Consider the following 13,412-nt stretch of genomic DNA (forward strand, 5'->3'; position numbering starts at 1 on the left):
ATCTCAACATAAGTAGGAGATTTAAACTTCAAACTTTTTGACACTTTTAGGTAAGATAAAGATAATTTTTTAGAGTTCTTTTTTTAATTATTTTTTCATTAAGCCAATTAATAAAAGTAACTGATGCATTTAGTATAGAGCTGAAGATATGGTATTAAATTTCTGTCAACTTGTCAATATTTCCATCTACGTTTCTACATTTCCATTAGTTCAATATCAACATGACGGGCGAATCAACATTTTCATTATATCATTAATCATAAAATATATTTTTAAAAAATAATAAAATATCACTAATGTTAATATAATATAGAAATAATAAACATTTTAACATGATATAAAATATCCATTTATTAATTAAAATAATTTATTTAAAATTTTTATTCTTAACCCTTCATAACATTTCCGCCCATTGACACTTTTTCTCTTTTACATTTCAAATGATCCATTAATTATAAATTCCCACAAATTTCCTAATAATTTATCAAAATAAATGGATATAGGACTATTAAAAAAGAGAGTTTTCCTCAAGGAAAAAAAAACATGGAGAATGAGTTTTAAATATATCATATATGTACTAATAATATACTAATATGCTTATTTATTGGACCATATAGCTAAGTTGAAACATGTATTAGGCTGATAGATATAGCAAGAAAATAACATGGATAGGATTAATTGACTTTTTAAAGTTTAGCAAAAACAAAAAGTTGAAATAAATGGTATGTGACTCTTCATTATAGTTCACATCCTTTTAAATTCTGTAAGTTGCATTCTTTTATTGATAGATGCATCTTTTTATAAATAACCAAATTGAAAAAAAGACAAGATTATTCGAATGACCACGAATTAGTCTTTAATATGTCATTTCCTCAAATTAATTTTGTTCACTTCTTCTATAAGTAATTTTCCATAACAATTCTCACTATTTCAAAATTTGTTGAAGTTTCGTATATCCACAAAGTACGGTTCATTAATCTTGTGGACATGATGCTACTTTCATAAGAAAGATAATATGCTCTATCTTGAGAGATAATTACTCTATAAACTCAAGCACTAGAATAATTAAATTTGTTTTAAGGAGTTAATGTGAATTCATTGAGCTCAGATATTTTCTTGTATACAAAGTTTAGTAATTTTATGGTTTTATATATATTCTTACTCTTATAACACAAAATAGATATCCTAAGTTTTTTTTTTTAATTATTTTAAACTATAATTATATTAGAACAATATCTACCCACTAGACTATCCTTGTAATGGGAAATTACCAACATTTTCATATGAAATGGAGGAATTATTTTTGCAGAAATAAGAGAAATTGAAAAGTAAGAATTAGTCATAATTAATGGAGAAATATTAGTAGATGACCTAACCTCATATTGGTTGAAACATTCCAACATGTAGGACTACTAAAAGAAGTATAGTTTGGGCCAATTTTATATGTCACAATTTACAATTGATTGACAGCACTCCATTTGTCTTGATTATCTTTATAATTTGTAGAAAATACTAAAAATTATTTGATTGTTTTTAATAATTAATTATTGAAATGATCTACATAAGAATTTTATTTGTGCAGCTCCTAATATAATAATGTTGCTTGGATTCCATGTAAAGGGTTTATTTAAAGCTAGCATTTATGTTATTTTGATGAAAAACCCTCGATGAATATTTTTTTTTTCTTTTAAATGCCTCGATGAATATAATAGTGGTCAATGAATCTTGTATTTAGCTTGAAATATAATCAAGCTAAATTATAAAAAATGCCCCTCAATTTTACACTTTCGGCCAAAAATGTTCTTGAAATTTTAAAAATACTTCTAAACTTTCAAAATGAATTAAAAAAATACCTTTATCGTTAATTTTGATAGAAATCGTTAGAGTTTTGTTTAAAAAATTCTCCTGAACTTTCAAAAGTTTAAAAAATATCCTTAAACTTAAAAGAAAAAAAATTAAATACCATTCCTATTATATGAATAGAAATCGTTAGTACCGTCTTACCTTTCTATTTTCTATATTTTTCTCCCCTCCCTTCTTCAATACACTCTTATTCCCCTTTTTGTTAACTATTTGACACTTGTTTATCTAAAATAAATAAATAAAATTGCACACTTTAATTAAGGTATATGAACTATAATAAGGAAAAAGACAATAAATAAAGCACCAAACGATTTTAAGACTTGCATATTTTAACAAAATTGTGCGATAGTAGTTGTGTGTGTTAATAGCCAAATATATTTTTTTATTTGACTATTTATCGTTTTGGTATATTTTAAAAAGAGATTTTGATTTTGGAATATTGTGAAATTTTGTAGGATTTTGCGAGGATTTATGTTTTAACTTAAAATTTTTGTTTTTATTTTGGTTGTTGAGAAAATTGATGTAAGCTAAGAATTGGAAAATTAAGAGAAATATGAGAGTATCTATGTGAAAAAAAGAGGATATGTATATAATTTATTTTAAATTTAGTTCTTTTCAAACTTAAGAGAACTTCAAACAAATTTATCAACATATTAATGGTAGGAGCATTTTTTTTAACCTTTTATTTTAATGTTTAAGTTATTTTTCTAACGAGGAATTAACGGTTTCTATTCAAATACTAATGGTGAAAGTATTTTAACTTTTATTAAGTTAAGGGTATTTTTGAAACTTTTAAAAGTTCAAGAGTATTTTTTAAACAAAACTTTAACATTTTTCATCTAAAACTAACTACAAGGGTATTTTTTGAATTGTTTTTAAAAGTTTAAGGGTATTTTTAAAACCTTTGAAATTTCAGAGGCATTTTTGACCGGAAGTGTAAAGTTTATGGACATTTTTTGCCACATACTTATTATCCTTCAACTTTCATAAAGTTAACAATTTAGTCCATAAATTTTAAGTAAAAATGATTTTATAGTAGAAACTAAATTGATATAAAATTCAAAATATAGAGATTATGTCGTTATAAATTTAAAACTATAGTAGCTAAATCAATACCAACAAAAATAATTTAGAGACTAAAAATATTCTTGTAACTTATTATTTACAAATGCTATAGCTTTAATTGGGAGCAAAATTTTTGGAATTACTTTTAATTTCTCTTTCTCAAGATTCTCAATATAACCTTATTCTTAGAGTGGGAACTCTTATTCAATTTCACTTATTTTAGTTCAAACTTCAAAATGTAATGATGGTTTAGTTGTAGAATTAAAGTCTTCATATAAAATTAAGTTCATGACAATCCATCGGTTTAAGTTTTTGGACCAATCAATGTGATTTAATATGATATCAAAGGAGGAGGAAATTTTGTATGTTCAGACCCTGCAATGTTATTTCCTAAGTCAATTAATGATTTGACATATAGTCTGTTAGATGTGTTTGAGAGTGATTTTGATTTTGAACATAACAAAAGTGATTTTAATCCTTTCAAAATCACTCATAAATATACCCTAAATTTAAAAGAGGATGGTATTAATATATGGACATACATTAATGGTTAAAATTATGTTTCTAGGTGGATCTTCATATCTGTATTTTGGATGGGTTAGAAATAAGAAATCAATAATAGTCCATGTGAGTTTAATAAATATTGAATAATAATGAAAAAATTTATACCTATTAGTTAAAAATAAGAAAATAAATTTAAGAATTAACTTCTGCCAAAAGTCATATGGGAGGTATGAATTAATTTAGTTGTTGGAGAAGCATTTTGGTTATATATATTAGGGAAAATCTTGGTGAAATATTTAAGCACATTTTGTGGGGAAAAAATGTCAAACTTTGGTGGTTTTTATAGTATACCCAATTAAAAAGAAGAGTCTACTAGGAATATCTAAAGTATATTCTAATGTAATTTTTGGTGTGTGCCCTTTGTTTGAACTTTAAACCATGGGCGATACTATAGTCTATACAATATAATTTAATTTATTTTTTTTAATTTTTATGATGTTCTTAGTCAATTTTTGCTGCCCAGCTTCAAGAAGAGAAGTAATTTACAATTATATACATTATAGAAAATTATTATAAGATGTCTCTTAGTTGAGTTGAATAATTGTAGTCAAAATATAGGTTGAATTTTTAAGCCTTGTGTGTCTGTCTATCTTGAAAATGAAATTCCTCTCATGGAAGTCAACACTGTGGTTGCCCTCTTGGGGACCATTGATTACCCTTTTTTCTTTTTCACTCTTTTCCTTTTGAATTTATGTACTTTTCTTTGGCATTGATTACCCTTTTTTTCTTTTTTTCTTTTTTCTTTTTTCTTTTAAAAAAACAATTCCACTCATGTGGTTCATGGTAGCACCAAAAAGTGCTATCTTGCTCTATTTAATTCGAGATTATTCTTGTATTTTATGGATTTATTTGATTATTTTGTAGGTTTCGAGCACTTAAAGGATAGAATGGGCATTAATTACAAAATGAAGCTAAAATAGGCCAAAATTGAGCTTAATTGCATCAATTGGGAAAGAGAAGATCAAAATGACCATTTTGTCCTTGGGAAGAATGCAACGACCCTCAACTATACGCAGCGCTTGGCGCTACAAAACAAAGAGCTACAATTCCATGCAAAACACACACCGTCTTAGCGCTACCTTAGAGCATTATGGCGCTTCGAAATCTAGACGCACACGATTTTCGTCAGTGTCGCAACACTGTCTTGATTTCCATAAAAAGAGTTCTAGCTGCCTAGGTCAAGAGATCTCTCGTATTCCAACCAATTTTCATTAATTTCTCTCCACCTTTCTCCCACTTTTTGGTTAGTACATTTATCCAAACTCTACCCATTGATTGGCATGTCGATTATGAGCTAAGGTAATCATTCTCTAGCTTGGGTTTTAGGAGTTTTCCCCATTTTGATAATTTGTGAGTTGTCGAATCGTAATTGTCGGATTCAATTTAGTTTTAACCAAATGTTATTATATTGTCGTATGCTTGTGGATTTTATGATTATTTCTTTGATTAATGTATGATTCGTGGCACTTAATTGTATGATAATCTCAAGAAGCAATAAGTTAGGTTAGCTTGCAAATCTATAACAATGAGTAATGTTCTAACCAACCTAGAATTGAATCGAACGAATATTTAATTAGACCTTTGAAAATTAGATGTTCAACCAACATAGTCCTAGACCCTAATGCAATTAGGATGAATTTAAATTTGCATGCTTTTCATCGATTCAAATTGGCTGAGTTAGTTGATTAGGAAGATTGATTAATTTTTCTCATTAATTCGGTTAGGCGTAAGCAATTATTTAATTTCGGTAATGAGAATTCAATGATCGAATATTTTGAATAGGGAAACTTTTTTACAACCCAAGCCAAACTTTCTCATATAATTTCTCAAACCATTAATTTGTGCCTTTATTTTATACTATTTACCTTTTATGGCAATCAAATCAACTTCAAATTCCCTTTCTCCCCCACCCGATTACTCTCGGATTGTAAATGATTTAAACGATAAATTCAAAAGTTCCATGTATATGACCCATGCTACCACTACTACATTTTTAATGGAAATAGTTCAAAATTATTTAGTTCGAAATTATTATTATTATAGGATTTTGCAAATCAATTTAATAATATATTTGACGGGATATATTCTATAATAGTAATAATGATTTCGATAAAAGAAATTAAGGATTCATAGACTTAAAAAAAGGTTTTAACTTAATCAACTAATGTCATCGTTTCAATATCTCATTAAATTTTTATTAAAGAGTTTCAATTTACTATTTGATCTTTTATATTTATATATAATATATAAAATATATGATAAAATAAAAAATCAATAAAAACTTTTTGATTTATTGGGACAACGAATTTTGCGTGACTCCCAATTCATTTTAATGTGATGGGAAAAGAAATAAACAAATATACTAGTAAGTATCTTAAATAGTTATTAAATATGGCTAGATTAGTTGGTAATAGTTAGTATATTAATAGCTTTTAAGTAAAGGTGGTAGTTGGTTTGATTTTTTCGGTTTTGGGGCCAACCAAAAATTAAACAAAAATCGATTTTATAAAGAAGAGAACTAAACGTCCTGTAGAACACACTAATGGATTAATTTTTATTGGTTTTGTTTGGTTCTCAATTTTGCCATGTTCTTTTTTTCTTCCGACTTTTTTAATTTTATTTTCACTTTGTTTTGAATGAGTCATTTTTACTATCTGCAAATTAAAATTGAGTCTATATATATATATATATATATATATTGAATTATACACTTTTTCTTTTGGCACTTTTCTAAATAATCAAACATGCATGTTGCATAATAATTATCTTTTTTTTTTTCTAAATAACAACTAATAATTAAAATATTAAAATATACCTAATATTAGAGTGTATTTTTAAGGGTATATATATACCCTTGGTTCAATTCAATTTTAAATTATTTTTCTAATAAAAAACGATTTAAATCAATACTTCTTTGTTTTCTTTAAATAAAAACCAAAATGTCTGATTCTATACTAAAAAATCAAACCAAACCAGTAAATTGGTTTTGATGGGTTTGCTTTGATTTAGTTTTTTTTATTTTTCAAGTTTTTGTTATATTCCTACTTTTAAGGTCATTTGTTTCACAGGAATCTAAGATTTTCATAGAATTGGCATCCGAATTACCACATTTGTTTTGCGGTAATGTAAGATGTCCGAGTATACATCTTAGGATGCCCATATGGAGTGAGAGTTTTAGATACCCTCCTAAAACATGGTTTTCCTGTATTCCTAGATTGAGGGTATCATCTTTTTACTTTTCTAACTCTTCTTTTTTCATAAAAAAAAAAAAAAAAAAAAAAAAAAAAAAAAAGAAGAAGATAAAACAAGTTTAGAATCATCACATGTATCGCATTTTGTGAGAGGAAAATACAAATTTGAGGCCCATGGGCTGCTAGCCCACGAAGACTTTAGATAGTCGAGAAAGAAAATTGTTAACCCATAAAATGGACCGATGGAGAACTCACCTTTGGCCCAATATGCATCAACCACCTCATTTCGAGGTCTACTAGTAGATAGTTATAAGCCTAATAATTAAGTGTATAGCAACATTTTAAAAGAATTACAAATATAATAAACTTTATAAGTGATAGACTTCTGAGTAATAGACTCCTATTAGCGATATAGCCTATCACTAATAGACTTTGATACATGGATCTAAATTTTGCTATATTTACAAATTCTTTTACATCGTATTGTACTTGTTAATATTTTAAGTCTGATTATTATATTCACAACTATTCCTTTAAGATATACTTCATATGTATGGTTAATGTCGCCAATTATGTTTGAAATATTCATGATTAATTACGATGTAGCACTAATCTATTGTGAAAAGGATTATGACCGAATAGAGTAAGATCATAACCAAAATAGACTGATAATAATAATGAAAAGAAGAAAGAAGAGAATAACACACCATGATTTTTACGTAAGAAATCTCTAAACAATTTAGGATAAAAAACCACGATGATAGAAGAATTCCAATGGCGTAAAATAAGAGTTATTAAACTTTCTTTTGTATGTCAAGTTCTCTTCTAAGGAGAAACTCTCTCACTTTGCTCACTTTGTTTGAGATTTTGGGATGGTTTGACAACCATAGATCTCACCTATTCATAGTCCAAAAAATTTAGTCATCAAGCAAATCCAATGACACTAAATTCACCTTGATGAATGTAAAAGATCTAAAGATCACAAATTGGTCTCAGACAATATGAAAGATCTAATAACCACAAATTAATCTTAGATAAAATGTAAAGTCGAATGACCTAAATTATCTATTTCAAGAAGGTTGTTGAACAATAAAGAAACATTTTTTTAGGAAGTTTGAAGGTTTTTTAACATAATCATCGAGGTACGAGATGAAAAATCAGACTCTACATGTACATATTGATACCTGAATGGTTAGCAAGTCGAAAACCTTCGAAAATCGCGCTAGCCTCTTCACATATAAAAGAGGTAAAACTTGATCAAATCCATACATTGCAACAACTAGAAATCCTTTATGCTTATACACCACTGCATGCCCCCTATACTCCATAGTTTATCTTCATTCTCTCGTTATTGATCATGTATGATTGTTACTTTTACATCATAATAACATAAATTTGTAAAATCCTTTTTTTTTTTTTTTTTGTTGAGTAGAACAATTACAAGATTTGGAGAATTGAGTCATCGACTTTTGAAATGATAATTGATGTAGATCCTTTAAGATATGTATGAATTGACGGTAAATCCTTAATTATATGTTAGTGTTGGACATAACTATCCTATCAATATAAAGCATAACTAACCTAAATGACTGGATACCTTATCCTAGTGACACTACGAATACGACCCACTTTGTAGATATTACAATTGTTGTAAAGTGCTATAAATGATCTGATCCTGATCATTTATGTAGAGGCATGTGAGCGGGAGTGTTTTATATAAAGGAGTTTGTATAAGACCGGACTACGAATTGACTAGTCTCATTGTATAACACCGTTCATAATAGAGAATTACATTTCATCAGGATGGCCATAGGTGATATGACTTGAATATTGAGTAAGTTATGAACTCCTGCCTATAAAGGCGGTCCTTTGATTTGTATCGGTGAGAGTGTCCAGATCACCGACTCAATAAGCCTACCATTTTGGGGATTCATCTGATTAGGGAGCTAAAAACACAACTACACAAGACGAAATTCACTCTTTCCCTAGCATCTGAGTAAGCAGATGAATTGCTTCCTTAAAGGCTAATTCCGAGGCTTGAACAATGTGGCATCACACCCTCTCTTGGCTCGAGAGGGATTTGGTCATAGTTGGACTATGACTTATTGTTCATTAAATGGATTAGTGGTACTTAAAAAGTTAGATATAGCTCAAGGGTAAAACGGTAATTTTGGTTTAGCTATACTTACGAGCAATTTGTGAAAGGTCATCGCACTGTTGATTGGTTATATCCAATGGACATAAAAAAAATATCTTTAATGTGAAGAGTGCAGCTGTCGATTTTTAGTAGAGTGACCGACAGTTAATAGATGTTAAATAATTTAATTAAAGGAGTTTACTTAATAATTCACGTAAATTAATTATTCACGTACGATTGGAGCTTTAATCTACATGTCCATAAGGTCCCTTCTGTAGCTCAACTAGGATTATTGAGAATTAATTTTGGATCAATCTGAATTGTTCAAATTAATTGAGGGAATTAATTATATGTGATATAATTAATTTAACTTAATTATATATGATATAATTAATATAATGTATTTGATACATTATATTATAAAGTTTAATTGAGAGGGAATAAATATTTGAATATAATTCAAATATTAATTATATGAATGAGATTCATATAATTAAATTTAGTATAAATGCGATTCATATTAAATACTATACACGTATAAGAGAAATAAAACTATATCTTATGTGTTATATTTGATATATATATATAGTTAGTTAGTTAGTTAGTTAGTTATTATATATATATTAATTAATTAAATTAAATTAAATTTATTAATTTAATTTTAATTTTAAAAATTAAAGGGAATGAGTAATTTTCTCTCATCAGACGTGGGAGTGGGGTTACCAGGGGATGATCTTCTTCTCTCTAGTCTTTTACGCAATTGAAAGAAGATCTATGTTTTCTCTCTCCTACTGGATACAACGAAAGTTTTTTCTTCTTCTCCTCTCAATGTTTTTTCTTCCATCTTCCCAAAAGAAATCAAAGCCTATAACACTCCTGTGAAATTCTCATCCTAAAAGAGAATACGAAGGTCTCATTTGTGGTGGTGACCATTTTGGGCCGTGACTGTTCGATGAGGGATTTTGTGAAGAAATTGGTTTCCTCAAGGGTAAGTCTAATTAAACTCTTTCATTTTTTTTTTCTTTTTCTTTTTTTCAAAGATGCATGCTGTAATTTTTATTTTAATGCATAGATTATGTACTGTAAATTCTCAATTATGTGAAAACAGAATTTAGAATCAATCCCGCTTCCGTAATGGACCTTAGGGTTCTTTCAAGCTAGTCAACCTCGATCTCGACATTGGCACTATTTGATTTCTCATATCGAGCTATGTGTGCATCTGTTCTGCCTTTCCTCATGTTTCTCATCTTTTTCCACAAACTCTTTAGTATCCATTACAAATCATTATTTCAATACTTCAACTGATTGCATTCTCGAGTGAAATGCTCATGATCTTGATGACATAAATAGTAAAAGTCCCTATCTCTTTTATCTAGATTTGTCTTCATCTTCCTTAGGTGCTTGAGAAAATTGGTATGTCGTATTTCCATGAGAATCTTGTCATGAGAGATTATCGTAGGGATATATTTCTCAAACTTACTTGTTGGACCGCATCAAGGTGGCCTAGATTGTGACTGAGGTGACCTTGGTCGAGGCCTCGCTCTTCCAGCCTCTTTTTCTTTGAACTCCACTTGTCAATGTAATCTCGGTCATGTAGGTGGCCTACTTAGATTCCTCTTTCATTCATGTACTTTTGGGTTTTGGTTATGAATTTAAAATAGGTGTTGGGTTCTCTCTTGCTAATCGATTGGAGGAGTCTCTCATCTTATAACCCGTTATGAACAATCAGTGATGCCTATCAATGTATCCTTCAACTTGTAAGGCTTCACTATTGAAGCGTGCAACATACTCATGTAAACTTTCATCTGGTCCTTGCTTGGCTGTTAGCAAATGCAACTTTGGCTTGCAATGATTCTCCCGCCTAAGAACTGAGTGACAAATGCTCGAGCTAGTTCCTTGAAAGAACCAATTGATCCTCTCTTCAATTGTTTGAACCATTCCCTAGTCGATCCTGTCAAGTTAGAAGAGAATGTTCGACATTGAATTGCATCAAATATTCCATGAAGTTCCATCCAAGACTTGTACATGTCAAGATTCTCTATGGGTCCTTCTTGCCATCGTAGGATTTAATGGTTGGGATTTTTAATTTCTGAGGAAGTTTTACTGCCATGATATCATCAATAAATGAATGGTCCACCTATTCAACTAGTGCCATCTTTTTGCTTCATGGCTTTCTAGATGTTTCCTATCTTAGCTTGAATCCTCATCAACTCTGCCTTCCAAGGAAGACTCTCAATTTTGACCTCGGCATCAGCAGGCTTTGGCTAATTGCTTTCCTCGATTAAACTTCGAAGGTCTATCTCAACAATCTCCTCATCTTTTGAGGCTCTAGTTGATCCTTAATCTCTAATAATGCTCATCAGCCTCGATCTCATCTCCTTGGTGTCAACTTGGCCTCAACCTCGACATTGGTCACCTCGACCTCGACTAAGGTTGTCTTGGCCTCAGCTCGAACTTCTCGGCACAGCTTGCACCATCTATTTTAGTCCATCGATATTGTTTGTCTTATTTTGTGTAACTTCAAGTCACTTTGACTTTCGATAGTCTCATGTCGTTTTTTCCTTATTGTCCCCACCTAAGATTAACCTCGTCTTTGGTTTATAAACATAGGACCCTATTTCTCCCACATTTTCAACCAATGGGGTTTTTACTTTGGTAGAATCACGCACTAATGGTTCCACCTAAACCATTACAAAACAATTCTGCTTGCTAGAATCTCAAGTAGTTGTGTCAGATCACGAACCATTCCTTTTCCAATGCCTTCAGCTTTTCCTCAAGTCGAGGTGATATTTGATTTATTTTTCTCCGCGAGAGCAATCTTGGTTTCAGTCATCTTCGCCTATATTTCTATTATTGCCTCTCTTACTTATGCTTTGTAAGGTATGCAAATTATCAATAGAACACTTTCTTCCCCACAAATGATGCTAACTTATGATACAAAATTTTGGATAAAAAAAAATCTCACTTGACCTTTACATGACACCAACATTAATTTTTTTTAAGGGGAGAAGAACATGGCCTATAAAAGAGAAAACCTACACATCTGGTGTGGTCTTTATCACACACACTTTGATACTTAAGTTAAAAAGTGAAAATTTGTGGAAACTAGAGAGCTTGAGAGTAGGAATCCAGTTACCTTATATGAATTTATAATGATGTATTTCTAGAGAAAGTTGACCTAAGTTATTCCTTCAAGGTTTTGAAGTTGCCTCGGGATAACTGGGTAACCTACCAGACCAATGGGCATGCTCAATTTTGTATTTGGCTAGGGTCGCCTCGGCCAAGACCATATTTTAGGTCTAAAATGTTATCAAAACATACCACGTTAAGCATTTAGTAAGGCTCGGTCTTGGCCTTGGCCGAGGCCTAGCACATTAGCTTGGGCCTTAGCCTAATCCAACCCCTTTTCCTAGGCCCATTGTGATCCTAAATTGCCATTCTCGACTCATATCATGCTTCTTTTTTACATTGTCATTCCTATATGTGCTAAATGTCAATTATACCCTTTGGTCCAAAATCACCTATAACAAGATGGATGTCTATTTAGTACTTAAAATTTGAGACGGATGTCTATTGTTCCTGTGGTAATCTTATGCATTTTTTTGAAATATGATATGTATCCAAATTAAAGAGATAATAGGCAATATAGACATAAAATTTAGTTACTATGTCATCAAGGTGGAGTTATATTCCCACTTTTTTTATTTTAAATTTAAATAAACTAAAAGTTTAAAAGAAAAGGATGATAAGAACACTTCCTTATTCAACATAAAAATCATGGGGAAACAAGTAGTGGAATGTGGACCATCTCCATAAAAGAAAAGTTACCCCAAAACAAAACTCATCTTATTTTCATTTTTTATGTTTTTTTTCTTTTTGGATAAACTTATGGTGTTGACTCGAACCTCCAAACTTCTAAGTTGATAATACAAACACTATGCCAATTAATCTATCTTTATTTTGACATACTCATCTACGTATGTTTACAAAGTTACAAAAAATATAGTCATAAAAAATTATTGAAAAAAGTTGTCACAATGTGATTAATAATTTATGAGATGTATAAACGAAAAACAAGAATAAAAATACATTAAACTTATATTTCTGAGGTATAACCTTCGCCACGACATTAGTAGCTTAGCTCTTCGTGCTATTTTTAGAATCTACATGCAACCAATATAACTGGCAATATTATATTATTCTCTATATATGTACTAAGAAACTAATTTGATAGATTGACCTAAAAAATTGTGTTAAAATTTTATTATACCTAACTTTTCGAAATAAGGTTTTATAATATTTTTCAAACTTTTTTTTAAAAAATATTTTCTTTCTCCCCTCTTTAAAATCTCGTTTTATTTTTTCTCTAGAAACTCTCGCCCTATCTTCTTCCTCTAAATCTCTTCTATGTATTTTGGCTCAGGCAATAGCAACCCAATAAACCCTTCCCTATTTTTTTGCATCCAATGACAACAAAGATGACAATGAGTAAAGTTGTTCATCCTTCGTCCCACAACAAACAGCGATCGGTGACAACAAATGGAGTTTTTCGAATACCAAAACAACTAAATACAAAAGGAAAGAGCAAGAAA

This window comes from Benincasa hispida, chromosome 10 (assembly GCF_027475165.1).
Source record: "Benincasa hispida cultivar pf3 chromosome 10, pf3_genome.v1.1, whole genome shotgun sequence".
Taxonomy (NCBI): Eukaryota; Viridiplantae; Streptophyta; class Magnoliopsida; order Cucurbitales; family Cucurbitaceae; genus Benincasa; species Benincasa hispida.